General features: G+C 33.4%; 1 long non-coding RNA gene across 1 annotated transcript; it reads left to right on the top strand.

The window, feature by feature from the left end:
• Positions 1–3,146: 3,146 nt before the first annotated feature.
• LOC114380885 lies at positions 3,147–4,690 on the top strand. The gene is made up of 2 exons (XR_003659879.1): positions 3,147–3,433; positions 4,364–4,690. It is a non-coding gene; the product is annotated as an uncharacterized LOC114380885 (long non-coding RNA).
• Positions 4,691–19,249: the final 14,559 nt, after the last annotated feature.

Below are 19,249 nucleotides of genomic sequence, written 5' to 3'. Positions count from 1 at the left end.
CATCACCTTTTGTATTCTTAGTCCTAGGATTGACAATAGGGCAAGTCGAGGATGGGTTTGGCCTTCCTCATCCTTGTCCCCACAAAAAGGCGAAATGGGCATGTGGACAGGTATGAAAGAGGCAGGTTTAGAATTTTAATACACATCCTCACACGTGTTGGGTTTTGTCAAGTTTGGGTATACCCACGGATAACACATTATACTTTTTTATAATTTTAACTTACTTCTATATTTTTAAATATATTATATATTAAGTTTTTAATTATATTTTAATTCAAATAATATATAATATAATGAATAAAAAATAAATTAAAGTTAAAAAATTGAGAATTCAATTATGTTTTTAGTTAAATGTATATTTTTAAGTTTGTTATTTAACTATTTAACTATTAAGTTAATTGATTTATATTTTAAAAAATGATAACAATAAAATCTTATATATATATATATATATATATATATATATATATATATATATATATATATATATATATATTGTGACAAAAAATTATAAAAAGAATGTAATAGTGGTGGGTCAGGGTATAGTTTGATAATCATCTGCATCCTCATTTCTGCTTAAATAGTTCAGGCAATACATGTACCCATACCTAATCAAAGCGGGTATTTCCCATCAAATTCGGGACAGGCTCAGGGCGATACCTGCTAGTACGGGTTTATTTGTCATACCTAAGTCTTTGTGAGATGTTGAATTTTTTATCCATAGAGAGGGGGTTTCATCACTTAAGCGTAATGCCTAATAACTTACTAAGTTTTTCTCATCAAAATGAACACGCGCTTTAAGACTCTTTTCTCTATAACATAGGTTTTGTTAAGCATTATCTGCTCTTATATTCTTCATAATTTGAACATTATTTTGATACCCTTTTTGCCTTTTGAATATATTCTAACATTTGAATTTCAAGCACTTAATGAAAAGCAAAGTCCTCTAAGTATAAGTACAACCTCTAATCAAAAGAAAATCAATTATTAAGGGATAGTACTAAGGAGAAGATTGAAGAAATAATTAGTAGAAAAATAGGTCTACTCTTCAGAAGTTGTCAATACCTTTTTAGGAAAGAAAGTACCACTATCCTATCTCTCGCCTTTGCAGAAGTAGACATATTGGTAAACGTCAAATTTACCGGATTTTTATATGCACTTTGTGATATTTATTTGACATTTTAGTTAACTTTAGGTCTTGTTTTGAATCAAATTAGCTTTAAATTCAGTTTTTACTTTATCTTCGGTAGAATTTTATGTTTTAGTTATTTTTTATGAATTTTTTTTTTATAGTTTTTCAGCAAAATTAGGTCATTCTAGCAAGAGCTCCAGAGGTCCAAAATCAGTAGAAAGTTCTAGAAAGAGAAATTGTGAAAACTAAAAATAAAAGCTAGGAAAATCAAGAGCAAAATAATTTTTAAAGATAATTCAGCTAAAGAAGAAGATAATTAATTGAATTAATTAGAGATATTATTTGTTTGTAATTTCTTGTGATTATCTCCTTAATTAAGCCTAGCTACAATTCTATAAATAGGAGGCTAGGCATTCATTGTAATGGTGTAGAAGTCTCGAGCAGTTCTTAGAATTATAGTTTTGACTTTCACCTACTAGACGTCTTCATTATTCCATTAGACACTCTAGGTTTCATTGTATTAATTTTTATGAGTCAATTCCTTCCACCTAGGAGAGGAAAGGATGAACCTTGTTTCACTTTAATTCTATCAATTTCAATACTTCATATTGAGTTTTTTTATTTGTTTTCGTACTTAATGCTTTTATTTGATTGACCATCTAGATGAATTCAAGAATTAACTTGCGCTTTGGTGAGCCTTATTGAAACTCGAACATAAATCAAGTACTTAATTGGGATTACCTCTAAGGATAGAATAATTTTGGTTAAGTCTCACTAATTCTCGGCCATTAATGTTGATTGCTTGTGTCAGTATGTCCAAGGGACTGTGTATTAGGCAAGTAGTTTAGAATCTGCGACCATGCAGGAGTTGGGGTAGAATACATCAGTGAATTGGGGATGAGCAAGAGAGATGAGTAGAGAATTGTGAAGTTACAGTGGATTGAGCGAATTCTAAGTCCAAACCTAGACATTCATTCATCAAGATCAATGCCACCATTCAAGTCTAGTATTTCTATCTTTACTTAATTATTCTATTGTCATTTAAATTTTATTGCAATTTATTTTATGTCATTTATTTCATGATAATCACAAAACAAAATACAAAAACCTAGTTATTAGTTAAATAATTACATGAAATTCCTCCTTTATTCCTTTGGGAGACAACCTGGATGATATTTCAGTTACTACATCATGATTGGGTTACACTTAGCCTACGAGTTGAATCTAATGTAAAATAAAACCCTAACACACATCAAAAGAGGAAATTTGATAGAGGTCTTTACATTAAATAAAGACTCATGACAAGAATATTTAGAACCATGTCCTTCACAAAAATCATATTTTCAAATATCCCATATATAAGGAAGACTAGAAGAGAAGAACAAGTAACGAAGTTGAATTTGTCTAGAAGAAACCTTTTGTGCTCAAAACTCTTCTCTAAGTTCTTTCTCTAGAGGATACAAAAAGTTTAAATGGTTTATCCTTTACTTAGCAAAGTTATTTGTAATCGTGCTTAACTTTTATATCCTCACTTAGTGAGTTGGTTACTTTGTAATCATTCAAACTCTTGCTTGTGAAAGTCAAGAGTGACTTAGTGTTAAAGAATACTTGGGATAACAATCTTGGGTTAAGATTGTTGGTTGGTTGTAGCCAGAAGTGACATAGAGAATACTTATGTGTTGAAGGAGACTAGATTTAGCCTTTGAAATATTTTTGTTCCACTACTAAAAGGGCATGTTTTAACATCATTGTATCTAGGTAGATTTTTGAAAAACTGATGTAAAAAAATAAGCAGTGACATTTTTGAAATTAAGTTCAACTTTTTTAAGACGGTTTTATAAAAATCGTCTTTGATAGAAGGTGTTAATGACGGTTTCTATAAAATCGTCTTTGATTTGCAAGTTACCATGACGGTTTTTGAAAAAATCATCTTTGATTTTAAGCTAATAACGACTGTTTTATGAAACCACCTTCATAAATTGAAATAGAGAATAAAAAATTGAGATGGATCCAGACATGTTGGCAAAGGCAATTGTGGAGCACTACTACAGCACCTTTGACACCAACCAGAGCAGTTTAGCGAATCTGCATCAAGAAGGTTCCATGTTGACCTTCGAAGGGCAGAAGATCCAGGGTGTTTCCAGCATCGTCACTAAGCTCACTTTCCTCCCTTTATAGCAGTGCCACCACTCCATTTCCACCATCAACTGCCAGCCCTCCGGCATCAACGTCAGCATGCTTGTCTTTGTCAGCGGCAACCTCCAACTCGTTGGCGAACAACACATCCTCAAGTTCAACGAGGTACTCTCCCCCTCTCTGTTAAGGTTTTATTCGCACTCCGATCTGTGATAATTACTCAATGCATGTTTTGATCTGCATGATCCTATGTTTCACTGTGACAACGGTCTTTGGCATTGACGTGCATGCTGGTTTCATCGCGATTGACATTTCAATGCTTATTGCTTTTGAATTTGGATGCTGATTTTTCTTGTGTGTTTGATTGATTAGCATGTCAATTTTTTCCTTTGGAAAACCTAAATTGTTAAGTGTTAGGGGGTTTTAGATTTTTATTAATGCTATTGACATTGGAATCTGGAATATATCATGGAGAGAAGGAGTAATTAGGAAGGTTTTCAAATGAACTGGCAATTGATTGGAGAGAATGGCCAGGTTGTGATTCGGAATCTAAGGTAGCTGCAGAGTCAAGGCTTATTTAGAGTAGAGAATGAGTGGCAAAATAATTATCCAACCTTTTATCATAATAATAATGGACTGTATTGATTGGATCAAAGTTGTTTTTTGGATGGTCATGGATTGTATTACAGAATATTTGTTGGATATTCATCGAATACCTTGCGTTGATGCAAAAAATATTATTTTAGTCATTGAAAATGCTCTTAGACAAGAATGAAATATTTCTTATGTACTTGTTATGGTTACAAATATCTAATTATGTAGCTCTCCCTAGTGGCATTTGGCTTGAAGCTTAAGTTCATATTGATTAATGGAAGTCTAATCACAAAATACACTATCTCTAACGTGTGTTGCATGGTTTCTCTTGCAGCTTCAATATCATTGGAAGATGATGTAGATATTCTTGAGAAATTAATCACATATTATAGAATTTTAACATCCTCCACTTTTCACCAAGTGTTCATACTTGTGTAAGATGATGTAGATTTCTAATAATCCATTTGAAACACTAATTTTTAATTCATTTTTCATTTGCAGTAGGCAGCGACAAGTGTGAATTTTTCACTTGCACAGCTTATTCAGGTTATCATTCTTCTTTGCACTAGTGGCAAAAATGGTGGAGGATATGAAGCATCCAAATATGAAGTTATTGCTTTTAATGGGGGAATAATGTTCCTACACGGTAGAATAAATAGTGTTCCTATCTCAGTGATATCATTCTTAAGACAGTTGGGTGTAATCTGGAATGTTTTAGGTATGAAAAAAATTGTCTATTTGATTTTCTTTTTTCCAAATTCTGTTCTCAGGAAAACCTTATTGAATATCTAATTTGAATGCGGAAACTTTTAGGCGTTTTTGTTCTTATGATACTCATTCCATCTGTTGCAACGAAAAGGGCTAGTCTAAAGTTTGCTTTCACTCATTTCAATACTAAAAATGAGGATGGAATCAAAAGCAAACCCAACATATTTCTCTTGGGACTACTAATGAGTCAATATACCTTAATTGGGTATGATGCATCAGCTCATATGGTACACCTTTTTCTTCCTTACCACAATTTAGAAAGCTTGTAGAAATTTTCCTTGCTCATGCTTTCCACTTTGTTAATTTTATGCTATTCATTTCCATTGATGGAAAAGTCATTAAATGATTTAGACCAAGAACACTAATTTGCAGACAGAGGAAACAAAGGGTGCTGATAGAAATAGACCAAAAGGAATAGCCAGCGAAGTTGGGATATTTATTATAGTTGGATGGGGTTACATACTAGGCATTAGCTTTGCCGTTACTAACATCCCTTACTTTTTGAGGGAAAGTAATGATGCAGGTAGGTATGCCATTGGTGAAATGTTTTATCTGGCTTTCTAGAGAAGATACCGCAATGGAATTGGGGGCATTATTTGCTTGGTAGTTGTTTCTATGGTTTGACTTCGATCACTAGCAATTCAAGGTAAATTTATAATTATTAACAAAGGTAATTATTTCTATATACATTTGTTATTAGTCTTAATTTATTCTTCTATTACTTTAAAAAAACACTTCCAATTACAAGTAATTATTATTTAATAACTTTTTAGCAGGATAATTATAACACCTACATCTAACTAAAAAAAAAAAAGACAATTAAGACACAATGTCTATTTTTCAACTAGTAATAATAATAATATTACCTTCCCGTAGTGCATTTTCCATATGAGAGGGATTGAATTTCTCTAGCTAGTTACTTGTGAATATAATGTGATGATTAAAATTTGCCAGGATGGCTTATGCATTCTCTAGAGATAGGGTCATGCCATTGTCATCATTGTGGCACAAAGTCAATAAGAAGTTATATAAAAAGTCATAAATATATCTTTCATATTATTATGTCTTTACTAGTAAGCTTAACAGTTAATTTACTAATTAAATATTTCTAATCTAATAAGTCAGTTAACATAAAAAATAATAATTTTGTAACTTTTAATTAATTTTTCAATTTTGATCAAAATAATTTATCAATTATTTTGATCAAAAGTTACTATAGAAAATAGATAAATTAAAATTAAACACATTTAAATAAGGCAACATGACACCACAAAGCACGTAAATTAAATGATAAAGAATTATTATGGTTTAACCCCGATAATTTCAAATCCGAAAAATTTAGCTATGACTACTACAAAGTTTGGTTGAATTAAATATTATTTTATCCTTAAATATTACTAATTTTACTTTATTTAAAAAAAGTCATTCATTTTTAACTTTTATATTTTAACATGCAAAAATGTGTGCTTTAATTTTTTAATGAAAAAACTGAAATTATATCACTTTTAGTGGATTAAATTGTAAAGGACTAAACACAAATAAAAATATTATGAAGATTAAAACCAAAATTGGTAAGAAATAAAAGTACTTAACTCAATTTAACAAAGATTAAAATGAGATTTATAGTGTGTTACTTCTTTATCATAGCATATAGTTATAGATGCAATGTTTCATATCACAAAATCTAGCTAGTAAGGGTACTATAGAAGGAGTAATTAAACATGCTTGAGTAGATAATTCAAGTATGATATAGTGAAGTACATTTTTTGTAGTTTGATGATCTCTTTACAGACTTCACGGGTAGTCTTCATCGTTATCAGGAATAGAGTGTTGATGATTATCCTTCTAAAAACAATTTATCTCGAAGAATATATACATCATGTGATTGGCTTGTTTGAAAACTGTTTTTGAAGTTAATTAGCTATTGTTTTGGCCTTTTCGGACAGAAATATATCATTTATTTTTGTTTCATTCTTGTAATTGGGTCCCTTGTTTCCTGGAACAACATGTTGACAATTGGATATTACTATTACGTATTGTTCCCCGTAAGTAATTCATGGTATTTTAATTTCTGATCGGAGGTCTGACATTAATACCCTCTAATATTCTATGGATAATTAATATCAATATGGCATGAATAATGCTTGGATGAAATCATAAGAAATTTTACTGGTCATATAAACTAGCTCTACTTTCTTGTACCAGGTCTTGATGATTTTAGAGATTGGACAAACAATGTTCAGCCTCATATTCCAATATATGTAGCCAAGCGTGAGTTTGAGATCCTTTCCCATGAAATTTCTTCTAAAATCCAACCTGCCAATTTTACTTTCTGCTTGTTATTTGTATATGTACATTGTAATTATGATTTAAGGGTGAAAGTCCTACTATATATCTATGCATTATGTAAAAGAAATTAATGTTTTTCATGAGAAATTATGAATTTGTACTTGTTGTGTCTGATATTCATTCTTTTCTTTTCTCTCGGGTGTACAACTAATGATATTAAAGTATATATTTATAGCTACCTAATGCCAATAATACACTTGCTTCAGCATTTACTCCACAAATTAAAAATTATTATACATTTAGAAAATATTTATATGACTAATTGTAGTTAATATATGAGAAAGGTTAAAAGTTGGATTTAACTATACTTGCCTACCAAAAAGTGTGTGTAATGAAACCTAATAATAAAGGTCATCTGAGGTATAAGCTGAAGACTTGAAAATTGTGTATCAAAAGATCCTATCTAATATTTCTTAAGGTTCAATCTTTTCTAATTTTCCTGATGAAACAATTTTTTTCACAACATGAACTTCGAAAGTCATGTCTGTGGAAGCAATGACTTCCAAGATTATTTTGATGATGTCAAAGAATCAAAAGTTAAGCATGTTCCAAAGAATCAGGAGTCAAAAAGCTTCTAGAATCAAGTTTCAAAGAATCAAGATTCAAGAACAATCAAGTTTCAAGAATCAAGATTCAAGAATAATCAAGATCAAGATTCAAGACTCAAGATTCAAGAATCAAGAAAAGACTCAATCAAGATAAGTACTAAAAAAGTTTTTCAAAACATTGAGTAGCACAAGAATTTTTCATAAAATATTTTACCAAAGAGTTTTACTCTCTGGTAATCGATTACCAGAAGGTAGTAATCGATTACCAGTAGCCAGCATTGTTTTCAAAACTGATTTACAAAGTTGTAATCGATTACATGATTATGGTAATCGATTACTAATGTTTTAAAACGTTAGATTTCAAATTTCAAGAGTCACAACTAGTGATAAAACATTTTCAAATCATTTTAAACTTGTGTAATCGATTACCAGTGTTTCTAAACATTTTGATTTTCAAATTTAAACATGAAGAATCACATCTTTTGATGTGTAATCGATTACACTATAATGGTAATCGATTACCAGTGACTGATTTCGAAAAATAAATTTCCAAAAGTCACAATTCTTAAAGTGACTTGTTTCTGAAGATTTTTTCAAAAGTCACAACTTTTTAAGTGACTAGTTTTCAAAAGAGTCACAATTTTTAAAAGGTGACTAGTTTTATAGAAATTGCCAAAGAGTCACAAACATTAACTTGAGTCATCAAATGATTATAAATATGTGACCATGGCATGAATTTCAATAACGTTTTTTTACAGAACTTTCTGATTCATTTCTCTTCATCTTTCTAAAAGTTTCTGTTCAATACTTTCTCTTTCAAGAAAATTTCATTGACCAAGAACTTGTGCTATTCTTTTTCTTCATTCTTTCTCCCTCTTGCCAAAAGAATCGAAGGACTAACCGCCTGAGTTCTTTTGTGTCTCCCTTCTCCCTCTTCCAAGAGAATTCAAAGGACTAACCGCCTGAAAATTTTTTTGATTCTTCCCTTCCCCTTAAACAAAAGATTTCAAAGGACTAACCGCCTGAGATATCTTTTGTTTCCCCTTACAAAGATTCAAAGGACTAACCGCCTGAGAATTCTTTGTCCTAACACATTGGAGGGTACATCCTTTGTGGCACAAGTAGAGAGTACATCTACTTGGGTTGTTACACTGAGAACAAGAGAGGGTACATCTCTTGTGGATCAGTTCAAGTGGAGGGTACATCCACTTGATTGTTCAAAGAGAACAAGGGAGAGTACATCCCTTGTGGATCTTTGGCTTGTAAAGGATTTTACAAGGTTGAAAGAAATCTCAAGAACCGTTGGCTTCTTGGGGACTGGATGTAGGCACGGGTTGTGGCCGAACCAGTATAAATCTTGTGTTTGTCTTCTTCTTCCCTACACTTTTTAATTTCCGTTGTGTACTTTTAATTGCCGCTTTTACTTTTGGTTAAGTTATTGTTTTTGTTCTTTACTTTCTTAACTTAGTAGTAAAACCCTAATTGAATCTAGTAATATTAAGAAGGATAATTTTTAATTAGTCAAGACACATTAATAATTAATTCAACCCCCCCCCCCTTTTTAATTATTCCGAGGCCACTTGATCCAACAATGCCTAAGAGAGAAACAGCTCATCCTGCATTATATGTAGAAACAAGCTTCATGATGATGAATCAAGTTGATTCAAGTAGTTTTGATGATGACAAAGATGATGACAAAAAGCCCAAAGAATGATTTCAAGATTGAGTCAACAAGTTCAAGATCAACATTAATTTCAAGTTTCATGAGAAGAAATCAAGAAGATTCAAGAATCAAGAGAAGTTTGATTTAAAGATTCAAGAGAAGATGAATTCAAGATTCAAGAGAAGAAATCAAGAAGACTTCACAAGGAAAGTATTGAAAAGATTTTTCAAAAAACAAACATAGCACAGTTTTCTTTTTCAAAAGAGTTTTTCTCAAAATTTTCTAAGTTACCAGAGTTTTTACTCCCTGGTAATTGATTACCAGTTTCCTATAATCGATTACCAGTGGTAAAGTTTGATTTCAAAAGCTTTTAACTGAATTTGCAACGTTCCAAATGTTTTTTAAATGGTGTAATCAATTACAATATATTGATAATCGATTACCAATGTATATGAACCCTGAAATTCAAATTCAATTATGAAGAGTCACATCTTTTCATAAAATGCTTTGTGTAATCGATTACATGGTTATGGTAATCGATTACCAGTAACAAGTTCTGAATAAAAAGTCAAGAGATGTAACTCTTACAATGGTTTTCAGGTTTTTCTCAAGGTTATAACTCTTCCAATGGTTTTCTTGATCAGATATGAAGAGTCTATAAAAGCAAGACCTTGACTTGCACTTGAGATAACTTTTCATATATGCTTTTGAACATCTTCTTGAACTTCTTCTTCTTCTTCCTTTGCCAAAAGCTTTCTAAGTTTTCTGGTTTCCAAACCTTGTTCTTTCACAGAAAACAAAAGAGTGCTATTCATCTTTTTCATTCTCTTATCCCTTTGCCAAAAAGAATTCGACAAGGACTAACCGCATGAATTCTTTTTGTGTCTCTCTTCTCCCTTTTCCAAAAGAACAAAGGACTAACCGCCTAAATTCTTTTGTGTCTCCCTTCTCCCTTTTCAAAGAATTCAAAACGACACAGTCTGAGAATTCTTTTGATTCTTCCCTTTCCCTTAAACAAAAGATTTCAAAGGACTAACCGCCTGAGATATCTTTTATTTCTCCTTCACAAAGTTTCAAAGGACTAACCGCCTGAGAACTTTGTCTTAACACATTGGAGGGTACATCCTTTGTGGTACAAGTAAAGGGTACATCTACTTGGGTTGTTGTAACTAAGAACAAGAGAGGGTACATCTCTTGTGGATCAGTTCAAGTGGAGGGTACATCCACTTGGTTGTTCAAAGAGAACAAGGGAGGGTACATCCCTTATGGATCTTTGCTTGTAAAGGCTTTTACAAGGTTGAAAAGAAATCTCAAGGATCGCAGGCCGCTTGGAGACTGGATGTAGGCACGGGTTGTTGCCGAATCAGTATAAAATTCTTGTGTTTGTCTTCTTCTTCCCTACACTCTTTAATTCTCGCTGTGCACTTTAATTATCGCTTTTACTTTTGGTTAAGTTTCTTTTTCTATTCTTTATTTTCTTAACTTTGTAGTAAAATCCTAATTAAATCTAGTAACATTAAGAAGGATAAATTTTTAATTAGTCAAGGCACATTAATAATTAATTCAACCCCCCTTCTTAATTATTCTGAGGCCACTTGTCTAACATTATAGTCATGATTGTCTCTTAATAATCTACTCTACTTTTAAGACAATTCTCATTATTTAGATTGTTGTCAACTAAACACTACTAGAATAAAGACTTTCAACGTCAATTCCAAAACACATTCGGTGACAATTCCAGAATCATCGTGGAAGTCACCATCGTGGAAAGTGAACACTTTTCACTATGGTTTCTCAACCATCTTAGATTTGATGGGTTCTAAGGCAATTTTCAACGAAAACTGTCTTAAAATCTTGACATTCTAAGATTATTTTCAATGAAAATCGATGTTTTTTTAATTTTTTTTTTAAAATATTTATTTTGCTTTTCCTCTAACCAAAACTGCAATTTCAGTGTAACAGACCCAAACAAAATCATACCCGATTATATGTCTAGACAAACATATTTATAGAAAGGAATTTAATAATATAATTCATGTATTTATAATAAAATTGAATTGGAAGTTATGCATACCTCTTGTATAGATCAATTATGGATTTCAAAGAATGAACACAGAATAACAAAAATCATTATCACACTAATAATAATAATAATAATAATAATAATAATAATAATAGATAAAAAAAAAGTAAAAAAATAACAATCACAAGTTATACCTACAAATCCTAGGTAAGAATATGGACAAATATGTCACTTCTTCGAGCAGCTCTAACTAAATACCCTTCAACCAATTTCTGTAAAAATGAATGTATGCATTTGGTCACTAAGCAAAAACACATTGAAAGTCATTGTTGGACAGATGTTATTTACACTTTTATATTAACTATTATTTATTAGAGATTAACTTGAGAAAATGTTCAATTTGAAAACTTCAAAAAAGGTTAGAAATTTTCATTTGTAAAATGTCTGAGCTGAAGATGCTTCACTCAATGTGATCTTTTATGATGTCAAAATACTTTATATGTTTAAAGAAAAAAATGGAGAATGGACTAAAAAAATACAAACAACAATGCATAATGAGATTCACTATATTATCTCTATTTTCACCTGTGTTACAACCCGTTTCATGTGAAATTTTCCCAAGTTCATCCCTGCTAAGCCAAGCTGCAATTTATGCCAAAGTAAACAGATCTAAGGTGCTAACATGAAAACTGAACAGAGAAGAAAAAAGGAAAGTTAAGCATTGATTAAGTAAGAGCACTCAACAGTCAACTATCCTTGATACTTATAAGAATTTATCATAATAAAAACATTAACTACAAAATGATACATTAACTCCTTTAGTTCCCAATGACAAGCTAATCACAAAATGTATTTTCAAATAACATAATTGAGAACAGGTATATAACTACAACATATTAAACCACTAAAACACATTGGATCATATAGGCTAAAATCAATCAATTCATGTGCAAAGTGTAGACAGTAGAAAGTAGTAACACAAAATTTAATTTTTCATGCTACATGGTATGAGAATAATGAAATTCCTTTGTACTACCTACGTGTTCCAAGAAAATAAAAAGAATCACATGGAATTAAAAGATATGATGGAATGCAAACAAGCACATAGCAAGAATTATCACAGATAAAATTGATTTGAAGAGATAAACTTTACCAAATTGCATTGGAAATTATTCGACAAGATTAACCATGAACTAAAATGGAAAGGGAGATCTACCTCCTCCTCTGCATTGTTGCCACGTTCCACAAGTACCTCTTCACGTCTACGCCAAACCCACCTATGAGTGCACATGGTTCTCACTCATCGGATACAACAAAAAAGTTTCCTCCACCGTCTGTTACAAGATCCTCCCCCCCCCCCCCCCCCCCCCCGACTAAGGCTTCGACCATGTCTACATCGTCATTATCGTGAGCTGCACCTTCCCAAAACCCTTAAATGCCGACAACCGATGGGAAGCTCATCCTCTTCGCCTCCAACTTTGGTGGTGGTGATGCTAGCTTCCACACCATCGGTAGAATCGAAGCTCTCACAAAACAACCTAATACCATTGACACAACCTTGTTTTCCTCGAAGTCCAAATACGATTACTTGTATTATGGCGACGCAGACGACGAGGGTGACGCTCATGACATCCATGAGGTAGACCTTGAGGGTGAAGGCAGAGGTGAGTTCATGCAATCCTCCCAAGGAGGGGACCCATCACCAGAGCCATGGCTAGGAGACTCCAAGAAGATTGGGCCAGAGATGCAGGAGAAGGCCCTACGGTTCTCATTAGCCTTAGGGTAGATTTTGGGCCCATGGGCTAAGTATGAGCCCACTAATCTTGGTACATATTAGATTCGGGTTTCATTATTTTTGGTCCTTGTATTTAGGGCTCCATAGTATAAGGAGGGAACCATAGTAATGTAGGATTTTTCATCCCTTGTATTTTAGGGCACCTAGACTAGTTTTTGTATTAGGGGTAGTTTTGTAATTTCACATGCACTAAGTGCACTATTTGATGTGTGTGTGTGTTGGGAGAAAAATTTAATTGAATTGGGAGAAGCCTAATCCAATTAAATTTCGGATCATCCTAAGGGGGAGGTGAGCATTTGCTTGCTACACCCCATTGCCACATCATATAGTCACACTTTGTGTATGTCCTTCATGCTTTACATGCCTCATGACACCTAAGCACATTTACTGGAGAATCTTGGACTTGATCTTGGATTAGTGGGCTGAACCATAGCTAAAATTCACTAATCATAATTAGTGAAATTTTGGCTCCAAATTTGGCTCCACAAATTCAAATTCAAGTGAAATTTGAATAGAAATTCAAATTTCCCTCCAATTTTGTGTGACACTTAGGTTATAAATAGAGGCCTTGTGTGTGTATTTTTTCAACTTTGATCATTTGAGAATTACACTTCAAAGTTCACACCTCATTTGAGGCATAAAAGTTTGTGCCTTTTCTCTCCTTCTCCTTCCACTCATCTTCTCATGCCTTCAAGCTCTTATCCATGGCTTCCTATGGTGGTGAGCTTGTTCTTGACTCATCTTCTCCTTGAAGTGACGTCTCCAATCATCTTACTTCCTTCTCCATTCCGCTGTCATTGATCTTCAAGAAGCAAAGGACTCCATTGATGAAGAAGATCCAAGGCCTACAAGCTTCACATGGAGCTATATCATGTGGTATCAAGAGCAGCTTCATCTAGGTGATGTTCTTTTGCTTCCTCTATCTTTTGTTCAGTAAATTCACTTTCATTCCTTGTTCTTCATCTTATTCTCCATGTATCTCCTCCATTTTCTTATGGTTTGGTGTTGTTTAGAGTGGATCCAAAAAAATAAACCGATTAAATCTTAGATCTACACTTGTTCTTGCATTTCTATGGTTCAAATTTTATAAATCTACTATTGAATCATGTTTTTGTGTTTATTTTAGGTTCTATAATTTTTCAGTCATAATCTTCTTGTACTAAACCTTTAAATTTCAATTTTCTTGCAAAATATTGATTAGAAAAGAAAACACAAAAATCTAAGTGTAAATCACTTAATCCATGTTGTCTTAGAGTCATGTTTAGTCATAATAATTGTCACATTATGTTCTAAGTTTGTGTTCATTTTTTATTTTGTTGATTGAATTCTAGATACATTTTTTCATTTATTCTTGCAATTCTTAGCCTATCATTTGAATTTTGAGTCTAATTCATGCATGTTATTTATTTCATAACATGTTCTATATCAATTCCTAGAAGTAGTTTTGTTGTTGAACTTTTTTTTTTTGTTTTCTAAGTTTCCTATATGATGCCTATGAAGAAATTGAGTTGTGGTGCTGAGTTGTGGCTGGATTTGTTAATCAAAATAAGTCTTAAGCTCTCTTGAATTGTGTTATTCAAGACAATTGATCATAAGCAAACACAAATTGTAACTAGCCAAGCCTTAAGCAACATAAACATTGATGCAATCCTACCCCCCAAGGGCATTGGATAGAAGACTCCAAGAAGATTGAGCCAAAAATGCAAGAGAAGGCCCTAGGGTTCTCATGAGCCTTAGGGTAGATTTCGGGCCAATGGGCTAAGTATGAGCCCACTTATCTTGGTACATATCAGATTAAGGTTTCATTAATTTTGGGCCTTGTATTTAGGGCTCCATAATGTAGGTAGGGTACCCTAGAAATATAGGATTTTGCAGCCCTTGTATTTTAGGGCACCTAGACTAGTTTCTATATTAGGGGTAGTTTTGTAATTTCACATGCACTAAGTGGATATTTGATGTGTGTGGTTGGAAATAAATTTAATTGGATTGGTAGAAGCCCAATCCAATTAAATTTTAGAGGGGGAGGTGAGCATTTGCTTACTACACCTCATTGCCACATCATATAGTCACACTTTGTGTATGTCCTTCATGTTTTTCATGCCTCATGACACCTAAGCACACTTAGTGGAGAATATTGGAATTGATCTTGGATTAGTGGGCTGAACCATAACTAAAATTCACTAATCATAATTAGTGAAATTTTGGCTCCAAAGTTTGGCTCCACAAATTCAATTTCAAATTCAAGTGAAATTTGAATTTCCCTCCAATTTTGTGTGACACTTAGGCTATAAATAGAGGTCATGTGTGTGCATTTTTTTGAACTTTGATCATTTGAATATTAACTTCAGATTTCAGAGCTCTTTTTGAGCACAAAATTTCGTGCTCTTCTCTCCCTCTCCCTTCATTCATCTCCTTCTTCCTCCAAGCTCTTATCCATGGCCTTCTATGGTGGTGAGCTTCTTCTAGACTCATCTTCTCCTTGAAGTGGCGTCTCCTCTCTCTCTTCCTTCTCCATTCCGCTGCCATTTATCTTCCAAGAAGCAAAGGAATCCATTGATGAAGAAGATCCTAGGCCTACAAGCTCCAATGGAGCTTGCATCATGTGGTATCAAGAGCATCTTCATCTAGGTGATGTTCTTTTGCTTCCTCTATCTTTTTGTTCGGTGAATTCTCTTTAATTCCTTGTTCTTCATCTTATTCTCCATGTATATCCTCCATTGTCTTGTGGTTTGGTGCTGTTTAGAGTAGATTCAAAAAAAATAAACCGATTAAATCTTAGATCTACACTTGTTCTTGCATTTCTATGGTTCAAATTTTGTAGATCTACTCTTGAATCTTGTTTTTGTGTTGATTTTAGGTTCTATCAATTTTCATTCATAATATTCTTGTACTGAACCTTTAGATCTAAATTTTGTTCCAAAATATTGATTAGAAAAAAAACACAAAAATCTAAGTGTAAATCACTTAATCCATGTTGTCTTAGAGTCATGTTTAGTCATAGTAATTGTCACATTATGCTCTAAGTTGGTGTTGAATTTTTATTTTGTTTATTGAATTCTAGATACATTTGTTCATGTATTCTTGTCATTCTTAGCCTATCTTTTGAATTTTGAGTCTAATTCATGCATGTTATTTAGTTCATAACATGTTCTAAATCAATTCCTAGAAGTAGTCTTGTTGTTGAACTCTTTTTTGTTTTCTAAGATTCCTACATGATGCCTATGATGAAGTTGAGTTGTGGTGCTGAGTTGTGGCTGGATTTGTGAATCAAATAAGTCTTAAGCTCTCTTGAATTGTGTTATTCAAGATAATTGAGCATAAGCAAACACAAATTGTAACTATCCAAGCCTTAAGCAACATAAACACTACTCTTGATTTCTAGGTTGAAATCGCTGGTGCTGGCAGCTTGAACATACAAAATTGTATAAATTACTGGGAATTGGTCACTACGATTTTTGAGCTGAAATTTTTACTGAATTTTCTAGACATCTGGAAAAAAATTATAAAAAAAGAACCAAGCGATTTGGATTAAAGGAAAAAATAAGAAAAATCACACAAGTTGGCAGAAAAATCAGTGTCCAGGAAAAAAAAAGTGAAAGGGAAGTGTGCTTGTTGCTTTGGCTCAAAAATTTGTTCTATAATTGGTGCCTATTTTATACCAATCCTAGTTCTGAAATTTAAATTGAAAATTATTGTGAAAACAAGTGCCAAAACTAGAGGTTTCTTGAGTCTTTTTTTTTTTAGTTTTTCTACTCTACTCTAGAGCCATTCTAGGTTTCTCTTTGAGTCCTAGCTTGCTTTTTTGTGCTTTTCATTGCTTTAATTGTTGAATAATCCTTGAAAATTTGTCTTGTTAAAACTCTATTGGTTTAGCTTTCATTTCATTTTTTTTTTGTCTTTGGTTATTGCTTGTCTCTTTGTTTCCTTATTTGTGAGTTACCATATAGGGAATTGGAAAGGAGGATTGGTGCCATATCTTGAAGAATTTGAGTCAAGAAGAAAGGGGCCAACCACCTTAAGAGCTATTGGACTAAGAAGCACTCCAAATTGAGTGAAACACTAAAGAGAGAATAGCCACCACAATTGAGGACTTTTTTTTTTCTTTGTAATTTTGTAATTGGCAATTTGCTTTGCTTTCAAATTTTGTAACAAAAAGGCCTTTCATTGGAAGTAAGTTGGGAGCCTCCGCTAGGTCACCCTACTTCCATTTGTGTGTAATAATTTTAGGCAATTTTCCCTTAGGATAGTGAGTGTTTTGTTGGGAACCTTAAATGAGGTCATCCAAACACTCTTAGGATCTGCCTAGTTTGCATTTCTTGCACCTTAATTTCTTGCTTACTTTCATAGCTTATTTCTTTTACCCTCCATTGTCAAACCGCCTAGATAGCTTGCCTTTTACCAATTAGTTTTTACCTTATCTTTCACACCTCTTTTAGTGTTTATTTTGGCTAGTTTCCACCATAGTTTCTTTTACCTTTTGTTTTCAAACCCCCAACAAGAAAGAACCATAACTTAGGAACCAACATGAGTCTTCATTCTTCATCTAGTGTTAATGGTGAGGGTTCTACTCCTAAGGACCCCTTGTATAAGATATTAGATGAGTTGAGATCCCTTAAGTTGTGGAAATAAAAACAAGAGAGAAAAGAAAAAGGTAAAAAAAGAGTGGAAGAAATAAGTCAAGATGAAAGAGAGAAAATAAGAGAGGAAGAAAGAAGAAAAATAATGAAAGAAATGAAAAGAGAAAAACATGCCTCCTTTAGTAGTCATGACTCTTGCAAGAGTTTAAGTGAAGAACTTAGCGACTATTATAGAGGGCGCCAGAGCTCACATACTAAACATCACTCCCAAAGAAGAGAAAAAGATAGAAGGCCTCAAGAGGTTAACATTAGCCTCCCATATTTCCATGGAAAAGATAATGTTGAGGCCTACTTAGATTGGGAAATGAAGGTTGAACAACTCTTTGCTTGCCATCATATTAGCGAAGAGAGAAAAGTTCCATTGGCTACCCTTAGCTTTCAAGGGTATGCCCTCTATTGGTGGACTTCCCTTGTTAGGGAACGAAGGATTCATGGGGATCCTCTAGTAGAGTATTGGAATGATCTTAAGAGTGCCCTTAGGAAGAGACACATTCCCTCCTATTATGAGAGGGAGCTTATGGACAAGCTTCAAAGGCTTAGACAAGGGACTATGAGTGTTGAAGAATATAGACAAAAAATGGAATTACTCCTTTTAAGAGCTGGACTTAGGGAGGAGGAAAGAACAAGCATAGCTAGGTTCCTTAGTGGGCTTAATATGGAAGTGAGGGACAAGGTTGAACTCCTTCCATATAGGGACCTAGATGAGCTAGTCCAACTTTGTATAAGAGTGGAGCAACAACTTAAAAGAAAGCCTTCTTCAAAATCTTATGGCTCTCACTCTTATCCAAGGAAGGACCAAGCCTATGGAATTTTAGGGGCTGCACCTTCAAAACCCAAGGAAGATAAGGGTAAGACCATAGAGAAATACACCCCTAAGACTAGTTCCCAAGAAAGGACTAGCAACATTAAATGCTTCAAATGTCTTGGGAGAGGTCACATTGCCTCTCAATGCCCCACAAAGAAAACCATGATCATGAGGGGTCAAGACATTTATAGTAGTCAAGAGGAGACTACTTCTTGCCCTTCCTCTAGTGTATGTGAAGATGAAGTAAGGGGTGAAGAGTCTAGTGAGGAAGTCTACCCCCATGAAGAAGGTGACCTCTTAATGGTTAGAAGGCTCCTTGGAGGTCAATCTTGTGATCTATCTCAATCCCAAAGAGAGAACATCTTTCATACAAGATGCAAAATTTTAGATAAAACTTGTTCTCTCATTGTGGATAGTGTGGATCTTGTTGCAATTGTTGTAGCACAAGATTAGTTTCCAAGTTGAACCTCACTATCATTCCCCACCAAAAACCTTATAAACTTCAATGGCTCAATGAGCAAGGGGAAATGATAGTTAACCAACAAGTGAAGGTACCTTTCTCCATTGGGACATATAAGGATGAAGTTAATTGTGATATAGTTCCCATGGAGGCAGGACATATTCTTTTAGGAAGGCCATGGCAATTTGATAGGAAGATCATTTACAATGGCCTAACTAATGAAATTACCCTCACCCATCTTGGCACTAAATTTGTGTTGCATCCTCAAACACCTTCACAGGTGGCCAAAGATCAACTAACTATGAAAGATAAGAGGGATGAGGAAGAAAAACTAGAAAA

This window comes from Glycine soja, chromosome 13 (assembly GCF_004193775.1).
Source record: "Glycine soja cultivar W05 chromosome 13, ASM419377v2, whole genome shotgun sequence".
Lineage (NCBI taxonomy): Eukaryota > Viridiplantae > Streptophyta > Magnoliopsida > Fabales > Fabaceae > Glycine > Glycine soja.
This window is presented reverse-complemented; position numbering and strand designations above follow the sequence as displayed.